The sequence below is a fragment of the Phyllobates terribilis genome, unplaced genomic scaffold (assembly GCF_046119375.1).
Source record: "Phyllobates terribilis strain yellow unplaced genomic scaffold, ASM4611937v1 Scaffold_782__1_contigs__length_678473, whole genome shotgun sequence".
NCBI classification, from domain to species: Eukaryota; Metazoa; Chordata; class Amphibia; order Anura; family Dendrobatidae; genus Phyllobates; species Phyllobates terribilis.
The window spans coordinates 135,715-160,027 of NW_027363542.1; the positions used below are offsets into that span (position 1 = coordinate 135,715).

At 48.7% G+C, this 24,313-nt stretch overlaps 8 non-coding genes and 2 pseudogenes across 8 annotated transcripts; all 10 read right to left on the minus strand.

Moving 5' to 3' along the window:
* Positions 1-793: 793 nt before the first annotated feature.
* Positions 794-984, minus strand: LOC141240108 (U2 spliceosomal RNA). Its single transcript, XR_012305410.1, has one exon. It is a non-coding gene; the product is annotated as a U2 spliceosomal RNA (small nuclear RNA).
* Positions 985-2,099: 1,115 nt separating this feature from the next.
* LOC141240047 (U2 spliceosomal RNA) lies at positions 2,100-2,292 on the minus strand. Its single transcript, XR_012305366.1, has one exon. It is a non-coding gene; the product is annotated as a U2 spliceosomal RNA (small nuclear RNA).
* Positions 2,293-7,856: 5,564 nt separating this feature from the next.
* LOC141240066 (U2 spliceosomal RNA) lies at positions 7,857-7,934 on the minus strand (annotated as a pseudogene).
* A 1,115-nt stretch (positions 7,935-9,049) lies between these two features.
* LOC141240109 (U2 spliceosomal RNA) lies at positions 9,050-9,240 on the minus strand. Its single transcript, XR_012305411.1, has one exon. It is a non-coding gene; the product is annotated as a U2 spliceosomal RNA (small nuclear RNA).
* A 1,115-nt stretch (positions 9,241-10,355) lies between these two features.
* On the minus strand, positions 10,356-10,546 carry LOC141240110 (U2 spliceosomal RNA). Its single transcript, XR_012305412.1, has one exon. It is a non-coding gene; the product is annotated as a U2 spliceosomal RNA (small nuclear RNA).
* A 1,118-nt stretch (positions 10,547-11,664) lies between these two features.
* Positions 11,665-11,855, minus strand: LOC141240111 (U2 spliceosomal RNA). The gene has a single exon (XR_012305413.1). It is a non-coding gene; the product is annotated as a U2 spliceosomal RNA (small nuclear RNA).
* Positions 11,856-12,973: 1,118 nt separating this feature from the next.
* Positions 12,974-13,164, minus strand: LOC141240113 (U2 spliceosomal RNA). Its single transcript, XR_012305415.1, has one exon. It is a non-coding gene; the product is annotated as a U2 spliceosomal RNA (small nuclear RNA).
* A 1,115-nt stretch (positions 13,165-14,279) lies between these two features.
* LOC141240050 (U2 spliceosomal RNA) lies at positions 14,280-14,474 on the minus strand. Its single transcript, XR_012305369.1, has one exon. It is a non-coding gene; the product is annotated as a U2 spliceosomal RNA (small nuclear RNA).
* Positions 14,475-20,038: 5,564 nt separating this feature from the next.
* On the minus strand, positions 20,039-20,116 carry LOC141240070 (U2 spliceosomal RNA; annotated as a pseudogene).
* A 1,115-nt stretch (positions 20,117-21,231) lies between these two features.
* On the minus strand, positions 21,232-21,415 carry LOC141240046 (U2 spliceosomal RNA). The gene has a single exon (XR_012305365.1). It is a non-coding gene; the product is annotated as a U2 spliceosomal RNA (small nuclear RNA).
* Between the last annotated feature and the right edge of the window lie 2,898 nt (positions 21,416-24,313).

Consider the following 24,313-nt stretch of genomic DNA (forward strand, 5'->3'; position numbering starts at 1 on the left):
TCCTGCTGCTGCTGCTGCTGGCTGTCCAGCAGCAGACTGAAGGTGGCTGCTGCTGTGCACAGGTATATAAAGGCTCAGAGCCTATTATGACACGCGCAGCCAGCGTTCCATTGCCACATTCCATCTACTGCAGGCAGGATACCTGGCTGGCTGAATTTCGCTGAGAAGCTCACAGAGACCGCCATAAGCAACAGTTTAACAGAATGCCACAGACTAATCAACCAAACTTTTTGGGTTGGGTTCTCTTTTATAGTCTGCAGGCATTAAATGAAAGAAGTCAGTGTTCCAGCAGAGGGAGACAACGTTTCAGAAAAGGCATTGTAGCAAACCAAAAAAGAAATTTTAAGCGCAGCAGAGTAACCAGCGCACATACCTGTTAGCTCAGGTGAGTTTAAAAGGCTGCTGTTGATAACAAGGGCATTTGCTAAATAGATGGTGTGTGTGCAACAATATACTGAAAGGTCAATTATATTGTGCAGCTTATCTCACCACCTGTAGTTATTTAGGTGAAAGCTCCAAAATGCTTGCCTAATATGTCTGTTTATCCAAAAGGAAGTAAAAGGGGAGAGCTAGAAAGATAGCATTGCATCACATTACATGGCAATGCAATGCACAGTTGCTGAAGTTGAACCAAAATGAGCTTGTAATCTGGCTTCTGCAACTTTGAACATGAAAAATCCAATGAGGAGAAGAAAAGCAAAGCCAAAGAGTCCATCCCAAAATCCGACAAACAAGCAAAATGAACAAAAAACATTGAATTCAATTCTTTCTGATTTTAGAAACTGCATTAAAGAAGGGGTGCACCGGTCCTGGAGATACTGCAATACCAGGTCAATGCGTGGAGTGGACAGAGCAAGCTCTTTTTCCATCTCCCTGTTCTAAAAATCCATTTAATATATGGTCCCCAGATAGGGGACGTATCAGATATTAAACTGATAAGAACAGATACTACACTTGATCTTAGCCAAAAGGCCGAGAAGCGATAACCAGAATTGGTTTCAAACTACGGAGCCACCCAAGGATCCTGAAAAGTCCATTTGTGGAGATGAGCTCCTGGACTCCCGTTAAGAAGACATGTTGTCAACCTCTAGATCCCTTACATGCCTGCACTTTTCGGCTTGCTGCTGCTGCAATCCACGCGTTTTAGATCTGCATAACTCCACCTCTTTAAACACAGCACCTTCACCCCCTGCTGTTCCCACCCGCCTCAACACCGTTGGAAGGGAGGAGAACCAATTAAGGCGGGGGGTGGGGTGGAACGAGCAGCTGTCTACCCTTAGCAGGAGGGCTCCTGATTACATACCTCTCCTGCTGCTGCTGCTGCTGGCTGTCCAGCAGCAGACTGAAGGTGGCTGCTGCTGTGCACAGGTATATAAAGGCTCAGAGCCTATTATGACACGCGCAGCCAGCGTTCCATTGCCACATTCCATCTACTGCAGGCAGGATACCTGGCTGGCTGAATGTCGCTGAGAAGCTCACAGAGACCGCCATAAGCAACAGTTTAACAGAATGCCACAGACTAATCAACCAAACTTTTTGGGTTGGGTTCTCTTTTATAGTCTGCAGGCATTAAATGAAAGAAGTCAGTGTTCCAGCAGAGGGAGACAACGTTTCAGAAAAGGCATTGTAGCAAACCAAAAAAGAAATTTTAAGCGCAGCAGAGTAACCAGCGCACATACCTGTTAGCTCAGGTGAGTTTAAAAGGCTGCTGTTGATAACAAGGGCATTTGCTAAATAGATGGTGTGTGTGCAACAATATACTGAAAGGTCAATTATATTGTGCAGCTTATCTCACCACCTGTAGTTATTTAGGTGAAAGCTCCAAAATGCTTGCCTAATATGTCTGTTTATCCAAAAGGAAGTAAAAAGGGAGAGCTAGAAAGATAGCATTGCATCACATTACATGGCAATGCAATGCACAGTTGCTGAAGTTGAACCAAAATGAGCTTGTAATCTGGCTTCTGCAACTTTGAACATGAAAAATCCAATGAGGAGAAGAAAAGCAAAGCCAAAGAGTCCATCCCAAAATCCGACAAACAAGCAAAATGAACAAAAAACATTGAATTCAATTCTTTCTGATTTTAGAAACTGCATTAAAGAAGGGGTGCACCGGTCCTGGAGATACTGCAATACCAGGTCAATGCGTGGAGTGGACAGAGCAAGCTCTTTTTCCATCTCCCTGTTCTAAAAATCCATTTAATATATGGTCCCCAGATAGGGGACGTATCAGATATTAAACTGATAAGAACAGATTTTTTGATTGAATATATCTTTTATTAGCACAAAAAATAAGTTAACAGACAGTGTACAGTGCCGCAGCCCAGTACACACAGAATTCTACATCATATTTACATAGCATGAGGATACGACGCACTAACTAGACACATCACACCCCTATGCTACACAAAACACTCAATCTGAAAGAAAAAGCATGTCAATCAATACAGTACGACGAACCGTGATAAGGGATGGGGATTGGGAAAAAGGGGATGGGGAGGGGAAAATCACAGGCCCGAAGCTTTATTGAAAGACAAGACACATAAGGGGAGAGGGGGAGGAGGGGTTTAGTCCTCGTCCTCGTCCTCCGGACCGTCCATGATGGAATAGTCTCTGAGCAGGCTGTGGATCAGCCTGCGGCAGTCCTGGATGGACATCCTCTCCCTCCTCAAGATGAGCCGGTTCCTGGCGACCCAAACGGCATCCTTGAAGCAGTTCATAAGGCGCCAAGCCTCCTGGATGGCTCCGACGGTATGAACCCCAGGGAAGAGTCCGTAAAGCACAGAATGGTGCGATAGGCTCGCCCTGGGGACAGAGTTCCTCAGGTCGTCCTCAAGTGCAGTCAATAGGCGCTGTGCAAATCCGCAGTCCCAAAAAGTGTGCAAAGATGTTTCCTCCACGAAGGGGCACCTTGGGCAGTACCGGGTCTTGCACAGGTTCCGGGCATGCATGAATGACCGGACGGGCAGTCCGCCCTGAATCGCCATCCACGACAAGTCCTTGTGCCCGTTGGTCAGCCTGTCAGACGACACATTTGTCCACACAGTCTCCAGCGTGTCCTGGTGAAGTCCTGTGATGTTCTCCACGTCATCCTTGGCTCTGATTAGCTTGTGGATAGTTTTGGGCTTCCACAAGTCGGGCTTGAGTCCCTCCAGTTGATGCTCCCCCACAAATCGAACGACGTCTCCGTAGAACCATGGCGTCGTCCAGTTGTAGGGGAAGGAGCTGTCCCACTTGTCCCAGCCGAGTCGCCTCCAAAGAGGAAGCAGGAAGAAGCGAGACATGGACCTGCCCGCGGAGCCATTCTTGACTTGCAAAGTCCGGCGGACACAATCACACACAAAAGAGGATCGCAGGAGGGTGGGGATATCTGGAACGCCCTTCCCACCCTTGCGAGGCTCCTTGTACATGACGGCCCGCCTGACTCTGTCCATCTTGGATCCCCAGACAAAGTGAAACACTGTCCTGGTAATGGCCCTGCACACAGTGACGTGTGGGGGCCAGGCCTGCGCCGTGTACTGCAAGACGGGCAGGACCTCATTACGCAGGACGAGTGCCTTACCCTCACAAGTGAGGTGTCTGAGGCTCCAGAGTCCGATCCGTTGCTTCACCTTGGCCAAGCGTTCTTGCCAGGACTTGAGGGCCGCTCCTTCCTTCCCGAACCAGACTCCCAGCACCTTGAGGAAATCCGGTTGAATGTTGAAGGGGAAGGGGGCGGAGGAGGCCGGCTGCCAATCCCCGAAGAGCATGGCTTCCGACTTCCTGCAGTTGACTTTGGCCCCTGAAGCCCGGCCGAACCTCTCACACATCTGGACGAGGGCGTCGACTGAACCACGATCAGCGCAGAAGACGGTGACGTCGTCCATGTAGAGCGAGCACTTGACCTCGTGTCGTCCCGGACCCGGTGCGGTGATCCCTCTGATCTCTCCATTCTGCCGGATAGCCTCTGTGAAGAGTTCTATAACACAAACAAAAAGAAGAGGTGATAGAGGGCAGCCTTGTCTGACCCCAGAGAGGACAGGGAAGGGGTCAGTCTTCCAGCCGTTCACCAACACCGAGCTGTGGATATCAAAATACATCAGACGGACATACGAACAAAACATGTTACCCAAACCTAACCGGTGCAGAGCTCGGCCCATGAACTCGTGGGAAACCCGGTCGAAGGCCTTCTCCTGATCCAAGGAGACCAGGGCCGCGTGTGCGCGGCGGACCTTGATGTACTCGACCGTGTCCCGCATGAGAGCGAGGCTGTCTGCGATGCGACGTCCAGGGATGCCGCAGGTCTGGTCCGGGTGGATGATCCGTCCGATGACCGTCTTAAGTCGTGTCGCCATCGTCTTGGCCAGGATCTTGTAGTCCACGTTGAGCAGAGTGATGGGACGCCAATTCCTCAGGTCGCACCTCTCTCCCTTCCGCTTGTACAGGATCGTGACCATTCCTTCCCTCAAAGATGGAGGCATTCTACCCTCCACCACCATCTCCTCGTACAGGTCCAACAGGTCCGGACAGATGAGGTCTCCCAGCGCTACATAGAGCTCCGCTGGAAGACCATCACTGCCCGGGGTCCTGCCGGTCCTAAAGGATTTAGCGGCAGAGAGCAATTCGCCCACCATCAGAGGTTTGTCCAAGGCTGCCGTGCCTGCAGGATCAAGATGGTTAGTGATACCTGACAGGAACTTATCAGCAGCGTCGGGGTCGGTAGTCTTGTGGGAGTAGAGTTCGCTGTAGAAGTCGCTGACGACCCTCATCACGTCCTCCTTCCCACGTCGCATGTTTCCGCTCTCGTCTCGCAGCTCGTTCAGGGGCGTGTGACCGGCATGAAGTTTCCTGAAAAAGAATGAGTTACATTTCTCACCCTTCTCCAGATTCTCCACTTTGGAACGGAAGATGATTCGCTTGGACTCCTCCTCAAAGTGCCTTTTCAGGCTCTTCTTGGTCTCCTCCAGCTCCTCCCTCACGTCCCAGCCGCAGTGAAGAAGGTCCTGCAGCGACCGCAGCTCGCGCTGCAGCCCTCTGAAGTCCCTCCTCTTCTCACACGCCTGTTGTCGACCCTTGGCCTGAAAGAAACAGCGAAACTCAAGTTTAACATATTCCCACCAATCAGAGACTGTTTGGAAGCTACCCTTGTAGGACTGCCACATTGCGTAGGCTGCTCTCAGCTCCTCCACGACTTCATCCTGAGCCAGCAGAGCACAATTCAGCTTCCAGGAGCCGGGGCCGGACGGAAAACCGTCGCCGAGGACACCTTGTAAGTGAATGGCTCTGTGGTCGGAGAAGAAGCAGGAGACCATCGAGTGCCTACTCTGCCTGACTGCCCGAGAGGTGAACACAAAGTCAATCCTGGAGCGGAGTGAGCCATCGGGTCGGCTCCACGAATAGTTCGTGGAGCCTCTCCCCATGGAGCCCACCACGTCCTGAAGAGAGGCCTCGGTTACCATCTCGATGAGCAGCTTGGACGTGATGTCCAACTTGGCAGATGTGCCAGAACTACGACCGTCCTCCTCGATGGGGCAGTTGAAATCCCCGGCCATCACTAAGGTCCTGGTGGTGGCAAGCTGAAGCTGCAGGGTCTGGAAAAGCTCCAAACGCTCATTCTTCAGTGGGGACGCATACACGTTGATGAACCTGACAGGTTCTCCCGCCCAGTTGCCATCTACAACAAGAGCCCTGCCGCAGATGAGCTCCTGGACGGACTCAAGCGTGAATGCGCCCCCCCTGATCAGAATTGCGACCCCCGCAGACTTGCAGTCACCCCCACCGGACCAGTAGGATGGACCGTGGGACCACTCCCTGGCCAGATGTTTGAAGGACCTAGAGGAGGGAAGGGAACATTCCTGCAACATATAAACATCACACAACTGGGAAGTAAGGAAGGCATAAATAGTCTGACGTCTGAACTTGTCCTTGATGCTCCTGACATTAATGGAAAATAAGTTAATATTAGCCATCATGTAGGGAAAAAAGAAAAAGTTAGCGCAGGCAATACACCTTAGTTACCACTCCGGTCGGGTGGTCCCTCGTCGGTGTTGACTGCTGGTGACGGGATCACCAGCAGGCCCTCTTCCTCCATCTGGTCAAGCAGCGCGGCCTCAATCTCGGCGACCACCAGTTCCTCCTCTTCTGGCTCGGCCACCAGGGTCTCAACCATGTGCTCCATCTCTTCTGGCTCAGGGAGGGTATCCTCCTTTTCGCCTACGAAATCCAGAATCTTCTTTTTGGAGGATTCAGTAGCAGGGCTGTCCTCCACCTTCCTCTTTCCCCGGGTTGGAACTGGGGAGACAAGAAGGGGAAAATCCTCCTCGGAATAGATAGCGGCGGGTGGAGGAAAGGTTAATTCCACCGCTACCATGGTCTGGGGAGGGAGAGTGGCTGCCGGGGCAGGGGAAAGGACACCTGCTGAGGAGTAGGGGAAGGAGGAAGAGGAAGTGGAATCCTCAGCAGGGGTGGCCGGGGTGGGGGGGGATTGGACGGGGGTGGCAGGGGGAGGGATCGAGAGAGGGGTGACAGAACTCTTACCCTCCTTTGACTTTTTCTTCTGCTTCGGAGCTGCTGGGACCGTCGCTGGGGCTTTGGCCACCGACTCCTTGACCGCTTTGGCCTTGGTCGTCTCGGCCTTGGCCGCTGGGGCCTTGGTCGTCGCGTCCTTGACCTTCACAGGCCTGGTCGTCGGGGCCTTGTCCTCCGTAGCTGGGGTCGTCGCAACCACCGATGCCCAGGATCTCTCACGCCTGGGGCAATCCTTGTACAGATGAGCCGCCAGCCCACACAGGTTGCAGGACGTCTTCTTCGGGCAGTCCTTCGAGCTGTGTCCCGTCACTCGACAAATCCTGCAGGCATCCTCCTTGCAGTCCTTCATCTCGTGGCCGTTCTTGCCGCATCTCCTGCAGTTCCGCGGCATGTCCGGGTAATAGATGAGGCCGTAGGAGTTGCCCAGGGAGAATGTCGGGGGCAGGTGCCGAAGTCCGTCTGAGTACGCCAGGTCCCTGTGAAGTCTAACGGTCACCGACCACTTACCTGTCCAGAAGCCGAGTCCATTCAGGATGTGAGAGGGTTCCTTCACAACCAAACAGAAGCGTCTCAGGAAGGTACAGATGTCTTTGCCTGGGGTGTGCGGGTTGCGCATGGAGACCGTGATCCTCCTTTCATCCCTCTGGATAGGGAAGCTACCTGTAAAGGCAGAGAAAGAATTATCCGGTCCTTTTGCGCTTACCATTTCCCAGAACCTCCTGCAGGTGTTCACAGTGGCGAAGGTGACGAAGAAGATCCCCGTCAAGAAGGTCTGGATGCTGAGGGTGTCCGACCTGGAGAAGCCTCGATCCAGCAGCATCTTCTGGCAGAACACGTCCGAGGACATGTCCGGCACCCTCCCATCCACTTCCTTCAGCTTCAGGGCCACCGTCTGCCGCATCCATGGCTCCAGGGCTGGAGCTTCGTGGCGGGGCTTCTGGGGTCCCTTCTGCTGGCCAGTCGTGGAGGCAGAGTCCTTGGGGTCAGAATCGGCTCCTGGCTGGGCCCTCCTGGCTGTCCCCAGCTCCAGGCTCTTCTTTTCGGCCTTCCTCGCAGCGCTTGCCATGGCTTTCCTCCTGCAGTTACTTCTTGGAGCTGGATCTGGAACTCTTCCCGGAATGGGTGGAGCTATGCAGATTCTTCTCCCGTCGTGTTCTGGACAAATTCCCCGAAAGGTCTTTGTCTCGATGATTTTCTTCCTCGAAGATTCCACAGGACAGCGCGATTCTTCTCCGAGTCTTCGTCTTCTTCTGGATTCTTTAGAGCTTCTTCCTCCCACCGATATCCGCCTTCGTTCTCTGATGTCAGCTGGGCTCCGAAGCTCTTCTCCTTCCGAGTTCGATCGCTCTCGTCAAGTGTAGATCGTAGCTCTTGTGTTCTTAAAAGAACAGATACTACACTTGATCTTAGCCAAAAGGCCGAGAAGCGATAACCAGAATTGGTTTCAAACTACGGAGCCACCCAAGGATCCTGAAAAGTCCATTTGTGGAGATGAGCTCCTGGACTCCCGTTAAGAAGACATGTTGTCAACCTCTAGATCCCTTACATGCCTGCACTTTTCGGCTTGCTGCTGCTGCAATCCACGCGTTTTAGATCTGCATAACTCCACCTCTTTAAACACAGCACCTTCACCCCCTGCTGTTCCCACCCGCCTCAACACCGTTGGAAGGGAGGAGAACCAATTAAGGCGGGGGGTGGGGTGGAACGAGCAGCTGTCTACCCTTAGCAGGAGGGCTCCTGATTACATACCTCTCCTGCTGCTGCTGCTGCTGGCTGTCCAGCAGCAGACTGAAGGTGGCTGCTGCTGTGCACAGGTATATAAAGGCTCAGAGCCTATTATGACACGCGCAGCCAGCGTTCCATTGCCACATTCCATCTACTGCAGGCAGGATACCTGGCTGGCTGAATGTCGCTGAGAAGCTCACAGAGACCGCCATAAGCAACAGTTTAACAGAATGCCACAGACTAATCAACCAAACTTTTTGGGTTGGGTTCTCTTTTATAGTCTGCAGGCATTAAATGAAAGAAGTCAGTGTTCCAGCAGAGGGAGACAACGTTTCAGAAAAGGCATTGTAGCAAACTAAAAAAGAAATTTTAAGCGCAGCAGAGTAACCAGCGCACATACCTGTTAGCTCAGGTGAGTTTAAAAGGCTGCTGTTGATAACAAGGGCATTTGCTAAATAGATGGTGTGTGTGCAACAATATACTGAAAGGTCAATTATATTGTGCAGCTTATCTCACCACCTGTAGTTATTTAGGTGAAAGCTCCAAAATGCTTGCCTAATATGTCTGTTTATCCAAAAGGAAGTAAAAAGGGAGAGCTAGAAAGATAGCATTGCATCACATTACATGGTAATGCAATGCACAGTTGCTGAAGTTGAACCAAAATGAGCTTGTAATCTGGCTTCTGCAACTTTGAACATGAAAAATCCAATGAGGAGAAGAAAAGCAAAGCCAAAGAGTCCATCCCAAAATCCGACAAACAAGCAAAATGAACAAAAAACATTGAATTCAATTCTTTCTGATTTTAGAAACTGCATTAAAGAAGGGGTGCACCGGTCCTGGAGATACTGCAATACCAGGTCAATGCGTGGAGTGGACAGAGCAAGCTCTTTTTCCATCTCCCTGTTCTAAAAATCCATTTAATATATGGTCCCCAGATAGGGGACGTATCAGATATTAAACTGATAAGAACAGATACTACACTTGATCTTAGCCAAAAGGCCGAGAAGCGATAACCAGAATTGGTTTCAAACTACGGAGCCACCCAAGGATCCTGAAAAGTCCATTTGTGGAGATGAGCTCCTGGACTCCCGTTAAGAAGACATGTTGTCAACCTCTAGATCCCTTACATGCCTGCACTTTTCGGCTTGCTGCTGCTGCAATCCACGCGTTTTAGATCTGCATAACTCCACCTCTTTAAACACAGCACCTTCACCCCCTGCTGTTCCCACCCGCCTCAACACCGTTGGAAGGGAGGAGAATCAATTAAGGCGGGGGGTGGGGTGGAACGAGCAGCTGTCTACCCTTAGCAGGAGGGCTCCTGATTACATACCTCTCCTGCTGCTGCTGCTGCTGGCTGTCCAGCAGCAGACTGAAGGTGGCTGCTGCTGTGCACAGGTATATAAAGGCTCGGAGCCTATTATGACACGCGCAGCCAGCGTTCCATTGCCACATTCCATCTACTGCAGGCAGGATACCTGGCTGGCTGAATGTCGCTGAGAAGCTCACAGAGACCGCCATAAGCAACAGTTTAACAGAATGCCACAGACTAATCAACCAAACTTTTTGGGTTGGGTTCTCTTTTATAGTCTGCAGGCATTAAATGAAAGAAGTCAGTGTTCCAGCAGAGGGAGACAACGTTTCAGAAAAGGCATTGTAGCAAACCAAAAAAGAAATTTTAAGCGCAGCAGAGTAACCAGCGCACATACCTGTTAGCTCAGGTGAGTTTAAAAGGCTGCTGTTGATAACAAGGGCATTTGCTAAATAGATGGTGTGTGTGCAACAATATACTGAAAGGTCAATTATATTGTGCAGCTTATCTCACCACCTGTAGTTATTTAGGTGAAAGCTCCAAAATGCTTGCCTAATATGTCTGTTTATCCAAAAGGAAGTAAAAAGGGAGAGCTAGAAAGATAGCATTGCATCACATTACATGGCAATGCAATGCACAGTTGCTGAAGTTGAACCAAAATGAGCTTGTAATCTGGCTTCTGCAACTTTGAACATGAAAAATCCAATGAGGAGAAGAAAAGCAAAGCCAAAGAGTCCATCCCAAAATCCGACAAACAAGCAAAATGAACAAAAAACATTGAATTCAATTCTTTCTGATTTTAGAAACTGCATTAAAGAAGGGGTGCACCGGTCCTGGAGATACTGCAATACCAGGTCAATGCGTGGAGTGGACAGAGCAAGCTCTTTTTCCATCTCCCTGTTCTAAAAATCCATTTAATATATGGTCCCCAGATAGGGGACGTATCAGATATTAAACTGATAAGAACAGATACTACACTTGATCTTAGCCAAAAGGCCGAGAAGCGATAACCAGAATTGGTTTCAAACTACGGAGCCACCCAAGGATCCTGAAAAGTCCATTTGTGGAGATGAGCTCCTGGACTCCCGTTAAGAAGACATGTTGTCAACCTCTAGATCCCTTACATGCCTGCACTTTTCGGCTTGCTGCTGCTGCAATCCACGCGTTTTAGATCTGCATAACTCCACCTCTTTAAACACAGCACCTTCACCCCCTGCTGTTCCCACCCGCCTCAACACCGTTGGAAGGGAGGAGAACCAATTAAGGCGGGGGGTGGGGTGGAACGAGCAGCTGTCTACCCTTAGCAGGAGGGCTCCTGATTACATACCTCTCCTGCTGCTGCTGCTGCTGCTGGCTGTCCAGCAGCAGACTGAAGGTGGCTGCTGCTGTGCACAGGTATATAAAGGCTCAGAGCCTATTATGACACGCGCAGCCAGCGTTCCATTGCCACATTCCATCTACTGCAGGCAGGATACCTGGCTGGCTGAATGTCGCTGAGAAGCTCACAGAGACCGCCATAAGCAACAGTTTAACAGAATGCCACAGACTAATCAACCAAACTTTTTGGGTTGGGTTCTCTTTTATAGTCTGCAGGCATTAAATGAAAGAAGTCAGTGTTCCAGCAGAGGGAGACAATGTTTCAGAAAAGGCATTGTAGCAAACCAAAAAAGAAATTTTAAGCGCAGCAGAGTAACCAGCGCACATACCTGTTAGCTCAGGTGAGTTTAAAAGGCTGCTGTTGATAACAAGGGCATTTGCTAAATAGATGGTGTGTGTGCAACAATATACTGAAAGGTCAATTATATTGTGCAGCTTATCTCACCACCTGTAGTTATTTAGGTGAAAGCTCCAAAATTCTTGCCTAATATGTCTGTTTATCCAAAAGGAAGTAAAAAGGGAGAGCTAGAAAGATAGCATTGCATCACATTACATGGCAATGCAATGCACAGTTGCTGAAGTTGAACCAAAATGAGCTTGTAATCTGGCTTCTGCAACTTTGAACATGAAAAATCCAATGAGGAGAAGAAAAGCAAAGCCAAAGAGTCCATCCCAAAATCCGACAAACAAGCAAAATGAACAAAAAACATTGAATTCAATTCTTTCTGATTTTAGAAACTGCATTAAAGAAGGGGTGCACCGGTCCTGGAGATACTGCAATACCAGGTCAATGCGTGGAGTGGACAGAGCAAGCTCTTTTTCCATCTCCCTGTTCTAAAAATCCATTTAATATATGGTCCCCAGATAGGGGACGTATCAGATATTAAACTGATAAGAACAGATACTACACTTGATCTTAGCCAAAAGGCCGAGAAGCGATAACCAGAATTGGTTTCAAACTACGGAGCCACCCAAGGATCCTGAAAAGTCCATTTGTGGAGATGAGCTCCTGGACTCCCGTTAAGAAGACATGTTGTCAACCTCTAGATCCCTTACATGCCTGCACTTTTCGGCTTGCTGCTGCTGCAATCCACGCGTTTTAGATCTGCATAACTCCACCTCTTTAAACACAGCACCTTCACCCCCTGCTGTTCCCACCCGCCTCAACACCGTTGGAAGGGAGGAGAACCAATTAAGGCGGGGGGTGGGGTGGAACGAGCAGCTGTCTACCCTTAGCAGGAGGGCTCCTGATTACATACCTCTCCTGCTGCTGCTGCTGCTGCTGGCTGTCCAGCAGCAGACTGAAGGTGGCTGCTGCTGTGCACAGGTATATAAAGGCTCAGAGCCTATTATGACATGCGCAGCCAGCGTTCCATTGCCACATTCCATCTACTGCAGGCAGGATACCTGGCTGGCTGAATGTCGCTGAGAAGCTCACAGAGACCGCCATAAGCAACAGTTTAACAGAATGCCACAGACTAATCAACCAAACTTTTTGGGTTGGGTTCTCTTTTATAGTCTGCAGGCATTAAATGAAAGAAGTCAGTGTTCCAGCAGAGGGAGACAACGTTTCAGAAAAGGCATTGTAGCAAACCAAAAAAGAAATTTTAAGCGCAGCAGAGTAACCAGCGCACATACCTGTTAGCTCAGGTGAGTTTAAAAGGCTGCTGTTGATAACAAGGGCATTTGCTAAATAGATGGTGTGTGTGCAACAATATACTGAAAGGTCAATTATATTGTGCAGCTTATCTCACCACCTGTAGTTATTTAGGTGAAAGCTCCAAAATGCTTGCCTAATATGTCTGTTTATCCAAAAGGAAGTAAAAAGGGAGAGCTAGAAAGATAGCATTGCATCACATTACATGGCAATGCAATGCACAGTTGCTGAAGTTGAACCAAAATGAGCTTGTAATCTGGCTTCTGCAACTTTGAACATGAAAAATCCAATGAGGAGAAGAAAAGCAAAGCCAAAGAGTCCATCCCAAAATCCGACAAACAAGCAAAATGAACAAAAAACATTGAATTCAATTCTTTCTGATTTTAGAAACTGCATTAAAGAAGGGGTGCACCGGTCCTGGAGATACTGCAATACCAGGTCAATGCGTGGAGTGGACAGAGCAAGCTCTTTTTCCATCTCCCTGTTCTAAAAATCCATTTAATATATGGTCCCCAGATAGGGGACGTATCAGATATTAAACTGATAAGAACAGATACTACACTTGATCTTAGCCAAAAGGCCGAGAAGCGATAACCAGAATTGGTTTCAAACTACGGAGCCACCCAAGGATCCTGAAAAGTCCATTTGTGGAGATGAGCTCCTGGACTCCCGTTAAGAAGACATGTTGTCAACCTCTAGATCCCTTACATGCCTGCACTTTTCGGCTTGCTGCTGCTGCAATCCACGCATTTTAGATCTGCATAACTCCACCTCTTTAAACACAGCACCTTCACCCCCTGCTGTTCCCACCCGCCTCAACACCGTTGGAAGGGAGGAGAACCAAATAAGGCGGGGGGTGGGGTGGAACGAGCAGCTGTCTACCCTTAGCAGGAGGGCTCCTGATTACATACCTCTCCTGCTGCTGCTGCTGCTGGCTGTCCAGCAGCAGACTGAAGGTGGCTGCTGCTGTGCACAGGTATATAAAGGCTCAGAGCCTATTATGACACGCGCAGCCAGCGTTCCATTGCCACATTCCATCTACTGCAGGCAGGATACCTGGCTGGCTGAATGTCGCTGAGAAGCTCACAGAGACCGCCATAAGCAACAGTTTAACAGAATGCCACAGACTAATCAACCAAACTTTTTGGGTTGGGTTCTCTTTTATAGTCTGCAGGCATTAAATGAAAGAAGTCAGTGTTCCAGCAGAGGGAGACAACGTTTCAGAAAAGGCATTGTAGCAAACCAAAAAAGAAATTTTAAGCGCAGCAGAGTAACCAGCGCACATACCTGTTAGCTCAGGTGAGTTTAAAAGGCTGCTGTTGATAACAAGGGCATTTGCTAAATAGATGGTGTGTGTGCAACAATATACTGAAAGGTCAATTATATTGTGCAGCTTATCTCACCACCTGTAGTTATTTAGGTGAAAGCTCCAAAATGCTTGCCTAATATGTCTGTTTATCCAAAAGGAAGTAAAAAGGGAGAGCTAGAAAGATAGCATTGCATCACATTACATGGCAATGCAATGCACAGTTGCTGAAGTTGAACCAAAATGAGCTTGTAATCTGGCTTCTGCAACTTTGAACATGAAAAATCCAATGAGGAGAAGAAAAGCAAAGCCAAAGAGTCCATCCCAAAATCCGACAAACAAGCAAAATGAACAAAAAACATTGAATTCAATTCTTTCTGATTTTAGAAACTGCATTAAAGAAGGGGTGCACCGGTCCTGGAGATACTGCAATACCAGGTCAATGCGTGGAGTGGACAGAGCAAGCTCTTTTTCCATCTCCCTGTTCTAAAAATCCATTTAATATATGGTCCCCAGATAGGGGACGTATCAGATATTAAACTGATAAGAACAGATTTTTTTTGATTGAATATATCTTTTATTAGCACAAAAAATAAGTTAACAGACAGTGTACAGTGCCGCAGCCCAGTACACACAGAATTCTACATCATATTTACATAGCATGAGGATACGACGCACTAACTAGACACATCGCACCCCTATGCTACACAAAACACTCAATCTGAAAGAAAAAGCATGTCAATCAATACAGTACGACGAACCGTGATAAGGGATAGGGATTGGGAAAAAGGGGACGGGGAGGGGAAAATCACAGGCCCGAAGCTTTATTGAAAGACAAGACACATAAGGGGAGAGGGGGAGGAGGGGTTTAGTCCTCATCCTCGTCCTCCGGACCGTCCATGATGGAATAGTCTCTGAGCAGGCTGTGGATCAGCCTGCGGCAGTCCTGGATGGACATCCTCTCCCTCCTCAAGATGAGCCGGTTCCTGGCGACCCAAACGGCATCCTTGAAGCAGTTCATAAGGCGCCAAGCCTCCTGGATGGCTCCGACGGTATGAACCCCAGGGAATAGTCCATAAAGCACAGAATGGTGCGATAGGCTCGCCCTGGGGACAGAGTTCCTCAGGTCGTCCTCAAGTGCAGTCAATAGGCGCTGTGCAAATCCGCAGTCCCAAAAAGTGTGCAAAGATGTTTCCTCCACGAAGGGGCACCTTGGGCAGTACCGGGTCTTGCACAGGTTCCGGGCATGCATGAATGACCGGACGGGCAGTCCGCCCTGAATCGCCATCCACGACAAGTCCTTGTGCCCGTTGGTCAGCCTGTCAGACGACACATTTGTCCACACAGTCTCCAGCGTGTCCTGGTGAAGTCCTGTGATGTTCTCCACGTCATCCTTGGCTCTGATTAGCTTGTGGATAGTTTTGGGCTTCCACAAGTCGGGCTTGAGTCCCTCCAGTTGATGCTCCCCCACAAATCGAACGACGTCTCCGTAGAACCATGGCGTCGTCCAGTTGTAGCGGAAGGAGCTGTCCCACTTGTCCCAGCCGAGTCGCTTCCAAAGAGGAAGCAGGAAGAAGTGAGACATGGACCTGCCCGCGGAGCCATTCTTGACTTGCAAAGTCCGGCGGACACAATCACACACAAAAGAGGATCGCAGGAGGGTGGGGATATCTGGAACGCCCTTCCCACCCTTGCAAGGCTCCTTGTACATGACGGCCCGCCTGACTCTGTCCATCTTGGATCCCCAGACAAAGTGAAACACTGTCTTGGTAATGGCCCTGCACACAGTGACGTGTGGGGGCCAGGCCTGCGCCGTGTACTGCAAGACGGGCAGGACCTCATTACGCAGGACGAGTGCCTTACCCTCACAAGTGAGGTGTCTGAGGCTCCAGAGTCCGATCCGTTGCTTCACCTTGGCCAAGCGTTCTTGCCAGGACTTGAGGGCCGCTCCTTCCTTCCCGAACCAGACTCCCAGCACCTTGAGGAAATCCGGTTGAATGTTGAAGGGGAAGGGGGCAGAGGAGGCCGGCTGCCAATCCCCGAAGAGCATGGCTTCCGACTTCCTGCAGTTGACTTTGGCCCCTGAAGCCCGGCCGAACCTCTCACACGTCTGGACGAGGGCGTCGACTGAACCACGATCAGCGCAGAAGACGGTGACGTCGTCCATGTAGAGCGAGCACTTGACCTCGTGTCGTCCCGGACCCGGTGCGGTGATCCCTCTGATCTCTCCATTCTGCCGGATAGCCTCTGCGAAGAGTTCTATAACACAAACAAAAAGAAGAGGTGATAGAGGGCAGCCTTGTCTGACCCCAGAGAGGACAGGGAAGGGGTCAGTCTTCCAGCCGTTCACCAACACCGAGCTGTGGATATCAAAATACATCAGACGGACATACGAACAAAACATGTTACCCAAACCTAACCGGTGCAGAGCTCGGCCCATGATCTCGTGGGAAACCCGGTCGAAGGCCTTCTCCTGATCCAAGGAGACCAGGGCCGCGTGTGCGCGGCGGACCTTGATGTACTCGACCGTGTCCCGCACGAGAGCGAGGCTGTCTGCGATGCGACGTCCAGGGATGCCGCAGGTCTGGTCCGGGTGGATGATCCGTCCGATGACCGTCTTAAGTCGTGTCGCCATCGTCTTGGCCAGGATCTTGTAGTCCACGTTGAGCAGAGTGATGGGACGCCAATTCCTCAGGTCGCACCTCTCTCCCTTCCGCTTGTACAGGATCGTGACCATTCCTTCCCTCAAAGATGGAGGCATTCTACCCTCCACCACCATCTCCTCGTACAGGTCCAACAGGTCCGGACAGATGAGGTCTCCCAGCGCTACATAGAGCTCCGCTGGAAGACCATCACTGCCCGGGGTCCTGCCGGTCCTAAAGGATTTAGCGGCAGAGAGCAATTCGCCCACCATCAGAGGTTTGTCCAAGGCTGCCGTGCCTGCAGGATCAAGATGGTTAGTGATACCTGACAGGAACTTATCAGCAGCGTCGGGGTCAGTAGTCTTGTGGGAGTAGAGTTCGCTGTAGAAGTCGCTGACGACCCTCATCACGTCCTCCTTCCCACGTCGCATGTTTCCGCTCTCGTCTCGCAGCTCGTTCAGGGGCGTGTGACCGGCATGAAGTTTCCTGAAAAAGAATGAGTTACATTTCTCACCCTTCTCCAGATTCTCCACTTTGGAACGGAAGACGATTCGCTTGGACTCCTCCTCAAAGTGCCTTTTCAGGCTCTTCTTGGTCTCCTCCAGCTCCTCCCTCACGTCCCAGCCGCAGTGAAGAAGGTCCTGCAGCGACCGCAGCTCGCGCTGCAGCCCTCTGAAGTCCCTCCTCTTCTCACACGCCTGTTGTCGACCCTTGGCCTGAAAGAAACAGCGAAACTCAAGTTTAACATATTCCCACCAATCAGAGACTGTTTGGAAGCTACCCTTGTAGGACTGCCACATTGCGTAGGCTGCTCTCAGCTCCTCCACGACTTCATCCTGAGCCAGCAGAGCACAATTCAGCTTCCAGGAGCCGGGGCCGGACGGAAAACCGTCGCCGAGGACACCTTGTAAGTGAATGGCTCTGTGGTCGGAGAAGAAGCAGGAGACCATCGAGTGCCTACTCTGCCTGACTGCCCGAGAGGTGAACACAAAGTCAATCCTGGAGCGGAGTGAGCCATCGGGTCGGCTCCACGAATAGTTCGTGGAGCCTCTCCCCATGGAGCCCACCACGTCCTGAAGAGAGGCCTCGGTTACCATCTCGATGAGCAGCTTGGACGTGATGTCCAACTTGGCAGATGTGCTAGAACTACGACCATCCTCCTCGATGGGGCAGTTGAAATCCCCGGCCATCACTAAGGTCCTGGTGGTGGCAAGCTGAAGCCGCAGGGTCTGGAAAAGCTCCAAACGCTCATTCTTCAGTGGGGACGCATACACGTTGATGAACCTGACAGGTTCTCCCGCCCAGTTGCCATCTACAACAAGAGCCCTGCCGCAGATGAGCTCCTGGACGGACTCAAGCGTGAATGCGCCCCCCCTGATGAGAATTGCGACCCCCGCAGACTTGCAGTCACCCCCACCGGACCAGTAGGATGGACCGTGGGACCACTCCCTGGCCAGATGTTTGAAGGACCTAGAGGAGGGAAGGGAACATTCCTGCAACATATAAACATCACACAACTGGGAAGTAAGGAAGGCATAAATAGTCTGACGTCTGAACTTGTCCTTGATGCTCCTGACATTAATGGAAAATAAGTTAATATTAGCCATCATGTAGGGAAAAAAGAAAAAGTTAGCGCAGGCAATACACCTTAGTTACCACTCCGGTCGGGTGGTCCCTCGTCGGTGTTGACTGCTGGTGACGGGATCACCAGCAGGCCCTCTTCCTCCATCTGGTCAAGCAACGCGGCCTCGATCTCGGCGACCACCAGTTCCTCCTCTTCTGGCTCGGCCACCAGGGTCTCAACCATGTGCTCCATCTCTTCTGGCTCAGGGAGGGTATCCTCCTTTTCGCCTACGAAATCCAGAATCTTCTTTTTGGAGGATTCAGTAGCAGGGCTGTCCTCCACCTTCCTCTTTCCCCGGGTTGGAACTGGGGAGACAAGAAGGGGAAAATCCTCCTCGGAATAGATAGCGGCGGGTGGAGGAAAGGTTAATTCCACCGCTACCATGGTCTGGGGAGGGAGAGTGGCTGCCGGGGCAGGGGAAAGGACACCTGCTGAGGAGTAGGGGAAGGAGGAAGAGGAAGTGGAATCCTCAGCAGGGGTGGCCGGGGTGGGGGGGGATTGGACGGGGGTGGCAGGGGGAGGGATCGAGAGAGGGGTGACAGAACTCTTACCCTCCTTTGACTTTTTCTTCTGCTTCGGAGCTGCTGGGACCGTCGCTGGGGCTTTGGCCACCGACTCCTTGACCGCTTTGGCCTTGGTCGTCTCGGCCTTGGCCGCTGGGGCCTTGGTCGTCGCGTCCTTGACCTTCACAGGCCTGGTCATCGGGGCCTTGTCCTCCGTAGCTGGGGTCGTCGCAACCACCGATGCCCAGGATCTCTCACGCTTGGGGCAATCCTTGTACAGATGAGCCGCCAGCCCACACAGGTTGCAGGACGTCTTCTTCGGGCAGTCCTTCGAGCTGTGTCCCGTCACTCGACAAATCCTGCAGGCATCCTCCTTGCAGTCCTTCATCTCGTGGCCGTTCTTGCCGCATCTCCTGCAGTTCCGCGGCATGTCCGGGTAATAGATGAGGCCGTAGGAGTTGCCCAGGGAGAATGTCGGGGGCAGGTGCCGAAGTCCGTCTGAGTACGCCAGGTCCCTGTGAAGTCTAACGGTCACCGACCACTTACCTGTCCAGAAGCCGAGTCCATTCAGGATGTGAGAAGGTTCCTTCACAACCAAACAGAAGCGTCTCAGGAAGGTACAGATGTCTTGGCCTGGGGTGTGCGGGTTGCGCATGGAGACCGTGATCCTCCTTTCGTCCCTCTGGATAGGGCAGCTACCTGTAAAGGCAGAGAAAGAATTATCTGGTCCTTTTGCGCTTACCATTTCCCAGAACCTCCTGCAGGTGTTCACAGTGGCGAAGGTGACGAAGAAGATCCCCGTCAAGAAGGTCTGGATGCTGAGGGTGTCCGACCTGGAGAAGCCTCGATCCAGCAGCATCTTCTGGCAGAACACGTCCGAGGACATGTCCGGCACCCTCCCATCCACTTCCTTCAGCTTCAGGGCCACCGTCTGCCGCATCCATGGCTCCAGGGCTGGAGCTTCGTGGCGGGGCTTCTGGGGTCCCTTCTGCTGGCCAGTCGTGGAGGCAGAGTCCTTGGGGTCAGAATCGGCTCCTGGCTGGGCCCTCCTGGCTGTCCCCTGCTCCAGGCTCTTCTTTTCGGCCTTCCTCGCAGCGCTTGCCATGGCTTTCCTCCTGCAGTTACTTCTTGGAGCTGGATCTGGAACTTTTCCCGGAATGGGTGGAGCTATGCAGATTCTTCTCCCGTCGTGTTCTGGACAAATTCCCCGAAAGGTCTTTGTCTCGATGATTTTCTTCCTCGAAGATTCCACAGGACAGCCCGATTCTTCTCCGAGTCTTCGTCTTCTTCTGGATTCTTTAGAGCTTCTTCCTCCCACCGATATCCGCCTTCCTTCTCCGATGTCAGCTGGGCTCCGAAGCTCTTCTCCTTCCGAGTTCGATCGCTCTCGTCAAGTGTAGATCGTAGCTCTTGTGGTCTTATAAGAACAGATACTACACTTGATCTTAGCCAAAAGGCCGAGAAGCGATAACCAGAATTGGTTTCAAACTACGGAGCCACCCAAGGATCCTGAAAAGTCCATTTGTGGAGATGAGCTCCTGGACTCCCGTTAAGAAGACATGTTGTCAACCTCTAGATCCCTTACATGCCTGCACTTTTCGGCTTGCTGCTGCTGCAATCCACGCGTTTTACATCTGCATAACTCCACCTCTTTAAACACAGCACCTTCACCCCCTGCTGTTCCCACCCGCCTCAACACCGTTGGAAGGGAGGAGAACCAATTAAGGCGGGGGGTGGGGTGGAACGAGCAGCTGTCTACCCTTAGCAGGAGGGCTCCTGATTACATACCTCTCCTGCTGCTGCTGCTGCTGGCTGTCCAGCAGCAGACTGAAGGTGGCTGCTGCTGTGCACAGGTATATAAAGGCTCAGAGCCTATTATGACACGCGCAGCCAGCGTTCCATTGCCACATTCCATCTACTGCAGGCAGGATACCTGGCTGGCTGAATGTCGCTGAGAAGCTCACAGAGACCGCCATAAGCAACAGTTTAACAGAATGCCACAGACTAATCAACCAAACTTTTTGGGTTGGGTTCTCTTTTATAGTCTGCAGGCATTAAATGAAAGAAGTCAGTGTTCCAGCAGAGGGAGACAACGTTTCAGAAAAGGCATTGTAGCAAACCAAAAAAGAAATTTTAAGCGCAGCAGAGTAACCAGCGCACATACCTGTTAGCTCAGGTGAGTTTAAAAGGCTGCTGTTGATAACAAGGGCATTTGCTAAATAGATGGTGTGTGTGCAACAATATACTGAAAGGTCAATTATATTGTGCAGCTTATCTCACCACCTGTAGTTATTTAGGTGAAAGCTCCAAAATGCTTGCCTAATATGTCTGTTTATCCAAAAGGAAGTAAAAAGGGAGAGCTAGAAAGATAGCATTGCATCACATTACATGGCAATGCAATGCACAGTTGCTGAAGTTGAACCAAAATGAGCTTGTAATCTGGCTTCTGCAACTTTGAACATGAAAAATCTAATGAGGAGAAGAAAAGCAAAGCCAAAGAGTCCATCCCAAAATCCGACAAACAAGCAAAATGAACAAAAAACATTGAATTCAATTCTTTCTGATTTTAGAAACTGCATTAAAGAAGGGGTGCACCGGTCCTGGAGATACTGCAATACCAGGTCAATGCGTGGAGTGGACAGAGCAAGCTCTTTTTCCATCTCCCTGTTCTAAAAATCCATTTAATATATGGTCCCCAGATAGGGGACGTATCAGATATTAAACTGATAAGAACAGATTTTTAATTTGGCTATCCCCTGCAGAGGGATAAAACCGTTTATTAAAACTTTAACAAATTACAAGCATAATTACACAAATACCAAACGTTAAAAGACAAATGAAATTTACAAAACAAAAAAATACAAAGATTTTAAATAATTAGGTTCCATTGGTCAACAAGCCATTTTTTGGAAATATGTACATTCTTCTTTTTGTCAATTAAATAATAAGTATACATTTCACATAAACATAAACTTAAAACATCATTCACTGATAAAACATCTTGTTTAAAAATAGCAATGTTGCGCGCTTTCCAGAGAGATGACTTGGCGCAGTTCACTGTCTTCCAAGCCATTGTGTACTGGTCCATTGTGGGGCATTCCATAAGTCCGTATAGCACAGTTTTATATGTAAAGTCCTTGAGGTCTGCCACCCTTTCCAGTAGGGGGAGCAGTCTTCTCCAGAAATCCTTTGCAAAATTACATGTCCGTAATAGATGTTCCACCATTTCCTCGTCTTGGCATCCGGCTCTTGGGCAGATGGCAGACCTCACAAATCCTCTTCTGTATTGGAATGCCCGGCAAGGAAGACAGCGGTGCATGCAACTCCAAGCCAGATCTCTCTGTTCATTAAAAAGATAAAAAACGTTAATCATTTTCCAGATAGACATAGATTTGTCATCATCATATCTGTCAACATTACATATTTCCTCACTTTTACGTATTTCTTTAATTAGTTTCTTACTATTTCTTAATTCCTCTATTTTCTTAGTCCCTAAATTAAAATCGGACACTATTTTCCTTAAAATCTCATAATGCGTCGACAAATTAAAAGCATGGGGCACAGATATATTAACTTCATACCATCCAAACTTTCTCATAAAAAATCCTGTATTAAAACGCATAAAAAAGGACCAATAGTGATTCTTAAAAAGGGCATTAAAACAGTAAACGAACAGATGGATTAAAAGAAACCTATTAAAATCTGGAAAATCTTTACCACCTTTTACTTTTGATTTCATCACGATTTCTCTTTTCAGCTTTTCCATTTTTGAGTTCCAAAAGAAGGTAAAACAGGTTTTGGTTATCTTTTTTAAAACATTAACAGGCGGGGGGAAAACCATGCTAAGATACAATAAAAGAGGTAAAATCACCATCTTTAAAACCAATACTTTACCCTCCATTGTAAGTCTCCTCATGTTCCACATACATATTTTCGTATTTACTTTCTGTGTAACTGTTTCCCAACTATTATAACCATCATTATTTTCAGTGAATGATATACCTAAAATGGAAATGGATTCGGAGACATTAATTGGTACATCACGTAAAATCATCCCCCCAACACTTAAAATGTTACACTTATTAAAATTGATTTTAAAGCCAGAAGCTAGACAAAAGGATTGCACTTGATGGAGAGTGGCCGTTAGTGATGGTGCATCTGTACACAAGACCGCCACGTCATCCATGTAGCCTACAACCTTGGCCTCCAAACCACCGCTTCCAGGCAGAGGGACACCGCATATCTGTTTATTTTGGCGTATTGCACATAACATTGGTTCCAGTGCACAGATAAACAGTAGGGGGGACAGAGGGCATCCCTGTTTCACCCCTGACCGTAAAAATACCTCTTGTGTCTTAAAACCATTCACTAAAATCTTACTTGTACAATCCTTGTAAAATGCTTTAAGCGATAGTAAAAACCCTTCTGGTATGCCCATTTTCTCTAAAACTTTAAAAAGATAAAAGTGTGAGACACGGTCAAATGCTTTTTCAAAATCAATAGATAAAATCGCCATTTTCCCCTTTCTGTCTTTCACATCCTCAATACAGTCTTTCACTAAATTCAGATTGTCCCATATACTGCGCCCCGGCACCCCACACACTTGATTAGAATGAATAACTTTGCTGATGACTTCTTTTAGACGATTTGCACAAATTTTAGCCATTATTTTATAGTCACAATTTAAAAGTGTTATTGGTCTCCAGTTTTCTAATTTTGATTTATCGCCTTTTTTGTATAGGAGGGAGACTTCACCTTTCTTCCAGGAATTTAATAAAACCTTATTATTAAAAACCTCAGTAAACAAATAAAACAAATCATCTTTTAAAATATCATAAAAACATACATAAAATTCTATTGGGATGCCATCAGGACCAGGGACCTTTCCAGTTTTAAAACTTTTAATAGTTTTTAACACTTCTTGTTCCGTTAAAACTTGGGATAAAAACTCTTGGGATGCGGGATCTAAAACAGCTGTTAGTCCTTGCAGCGAATCATCCATTAATTTATTATCTATATTTTTTCCATTAAAAAGATTAGAAAAAAAAACCTCAACTTTACCCAGCATATTTTTTATATTATTCTCACCATCTATATGGTCAATTATCACTTTTCTTTTTTATTTTTCCTAAAAAAATATCTGGAACACTTTTCATTTTCTTCTTTATGTTGTACTCTAGAACGAAAAATTATCTCTTTTCCTTTTTGTTCTAGCCATTTTGAAATCTCTTCTTTTAAGTTTGAAATATCAAGTTGTACATCTATCCCATTGTCTCTGAGCTTAAATAATGTTTGTAGGCGGGTATTTAAAATTCTATATTCTTCATATTTTTCTTTGGCTCTACATATACTCTTTTTAATAAAAAAGTCTTTTATTTTTACTTTCATTCTATCCCACCATACACTCATAGTCTCATTTGTTTTTTTCCCTTTTCTACATTTCCTATAAAACTCAATAAAATCTGATAAAATCTGCGGGTCGGTTAAAAGGGATACGTTCATTTTCCAGCTTTTCTTACCACATTTTTTGTTGTCATTTACTTTTATGGTAAAGGATAAAAGTTTATGGTCTGAAAATATATTAGTTAAAACTTCACATTTGGCAGGTATTGTTTTATCTGAACCAAAAATAAAATCAATCCTAGAGCTACAATTAGCATTGCTCC